The sequence below is a fragment of the Callospermophilus lateralis genome, chromosome 1, assembly GCF_048772815.1.
Source record: "Callospermophilus lateralis isolate mCalLat2 chromosome 1, mCalLat2.hap1, whole genome shotgun sequence".
NCBI classification, from domain to species: domain Eukaryota; kingdom Metazoa; phylum Chordata; class Mammalia; order Rodentia; family Sciuridae; genus Callospermophilus; species Callospermophilus lateralis.
Window position 1 is genome coordinate 194051365 of NC_135305.1, and position 3062 is coordinate 194054426.

Consider the following 3062-nt stretch of genomic DNA (forward strand, 5'->3'; position numbering starts at 1 on the left):
AAAATAAATCCTTTGTTACTTTTAGCTGGCCTAAAACTATTAGAGAGAAAATCTAGATCCCAAACTTATGAAACTATACAGAAAGAAAAATTGTCTAGTCAACTAATCCCATTTTACCCATTTCTTTTTTTTTTTCTTTTCTTTTCAGTTTTAACACTGAATATTCCATGTTCTGGGTAAACTTTCAGTCCTGTACTAACAGGGACAGTTACTCATAAAGACCAGAACAAAGTTAGAAAAAATGACAATTCAGAAACTAGAGAAGAAAGGAATGAAGCTCAACTTGGAGATAAGATCAAGTAGGACTGTTCCAAAGAGCCACCTTGATCAAAATAAATTATAGTAGGTTACATAGCTATGAAGCAGATCTGGGATTTGAGCTCAGATTCTTCTTCATTAGAATCAAGAACTTAATTACCTCTTTATGTTGTACACAGAGCATTTTGTAAGGAATGGTTTTTACCAAGATTCTCCAAGCCCATAGATCCAAATTCCCAGCTTCAGTGATGGCACATGAAGTTAACCATTTCTAGAGATCTAGGTTGATCTCATGTTGTTATCCTGTCTACTCAAGAGAGGGGAATATATATTTTTCTTTATCTGATCTATATACACACATAAGTTTACCATCCATTTTACTGATAAAAGGCCCATGATTTTCAATTCATAAATGTACAATAAATATACTCTTTATTGTAAATTCTGCACAGCCAACTGATTTCCATGGAACATATTCCTCTTTTTTTTTCCATCAAACTTGAATTGATAGCCAGCCTACAGTTGTAATTAATACACAAGTATATCTCTGACCTGGATACTGATCAATATGTTCATTTATGTTAACCAGTGAGATGGGAGTAAAGCAATACTGATGGAACCTTTATTTATTCATTAATAATATCAGTACTTTCTTTTCAGAAGTGGATGCAAAGAAAGTATGAAGTTTTCACATTATGAAAGAACATTTACTCAGTTTTTTATGTTATTGACAATGTAATAGCTACAGAAATGGCTTACTTTTAGGCTTATTAGCATTCTATTTGTCACTTTTGGGGGGCTTTAAGGATTTTTTTATTTGTTTGTTTGTTTTGGTACTAGGGATTGAACCCAGGAGCAGTTAACTGTGGAACTACATTCCCAGACCTCTTTATATTTTGAGAGAGAATCTCACTAAATTGCTGAGACTGACTTTGAGATCCTCCTGCCTCAGTCTCCCTAGCCACTGGGATTACTAGCTTGTGCCACTGTGTGTGGTATAAATGTTTTTGGTTTTCATTGGTACAGTATAATTTATACATAATACTGGGATTCATTATGTCATATTCTTACCAGCACATAATTTGTTCAGTCTTCCTCCCCAGTATGTCCCCCTTCCTTTCTCTTCTCCCTTCCATCTGCTATAATTTCTCTACTGATCTCCCTTCTATTGTTATTTTTAAAAAATTTTTAGTTGTTGACAGACCTTTATTTAATTCATTCATGTATATATGGTGCTGAGAATTGAACCCAGTGCTTCACATATGTAAGGCAAGTGCTCTACCACTGAGCCACAACCCCAGCCCCTCTATTGTTATTTTAATGAGTGCATTATTATTATATGTAAAAGCAGGACTCATTGTGGCATATTTATTCATGAGCAAAGCATAATTTGGTAGATGCCATAACTGAGTACTTCTCTTTATCACTTTCATAAGTCTAAAAGAGGGTTTGATAACTATAGCCCTTTAGCCAAATTTGTCCTTCTATTTCTGTAAAGAAGTTTTATAGAAAAAAAAGAAGTTTTATAGGAATATAGGATCATTTATTTACACATTACCCACATGTACTTTTACATAAAAATGTCAGAGTTAGATAATTGTGACTGAAGACATGTGACCCACAATTCTAAAAATATTCATCATCTGTTTATAGAAAAAGTTTACCAACCTTTGTTCTAAAACAACAGAGAGAAATAAATAGACAAAATGCTGGGGCTCATATTTTTAGTTTTAGAAGAGAGGGCTTTTATAAAATCAAGTGACTGTTCTGGGAAAGAGATCTTAGAACACCTTAAAGCAACTGTGCAGGTGACACCTTGGTTGGTTTAATGTATAGTTTGTGGAATTCCAAGGAATATGGTAGACCATTTAGCCTGGCAGAAAAAATTCTTTATATTTCCCCTAGATGATGATTAAAAGGAAATTATAAATGGAAAAGATATTGAAAAGGAAACAAGCCAATCTTAGAAGGGTACGATGGTCCTTCTGCCTGTAATTTCCTTATGTTAGCTTTGGAGATTCTCAGAGTGCAAAATACTGAGCAACAGCCAGGAACAGAATCATGAAACAATTACCAGACAAAATTCCATCTAACGATTCACCTTCTCTCTTCTAAAACACAAAGGGGTAGGTTTCGAGGACAGCTACAAGTCTATTGAAATTTTCACATCTCTTTTTAAGTGTTTGTAATGTTCAGAAAAGGTAAAAATAAAAGAAGTTTGCAAGAGAAAATGAGGGCATGTGTGAACTGCAGGAATAACAGATGTCTTGGAAAGATAAATGATGTTATGGGGGAAAATTGACAAGATAATCAAAGTGCAAGTTCTTACTTACTTGTTTCTTCTCTGGGTTTGCAATCTAATTATTGCTGAAATCCGGAACAGAAAATTCTTTTGAGTTGCATTTTTAAATTCCCCAAAGTCTAAGATTATGTCCAAGAATTTTGAGGAATCCATTTGAAAATATTTGATGTATTTGACTTTGCAACATTGTGTTTGTGGAGCCTCCAGTTGAGACATTTGGGAAATATGGGATTCACACAAGAATCAGATTCTGCTGGTTTTGTCTCTTCCCTAGGATAGAATAGATAACCAGAGAGAGAGAGAGCTGAGCCTAGTATTTGCTCTCTCAAGGTACTGGAGGAAAGCCAGTTCAATATCAAGTTCAACCATCAACCTTACACAACCTGAAACATTTTTAAGCTTAAAAAAAGAAAAAGAAAAAAGAAACAGATAACTTCACTTTCTGAGTCCTGAGGGGACGAAAAGATAAAGTGCCAGCCTATTGTAAAAGGAGCTCTTTTGG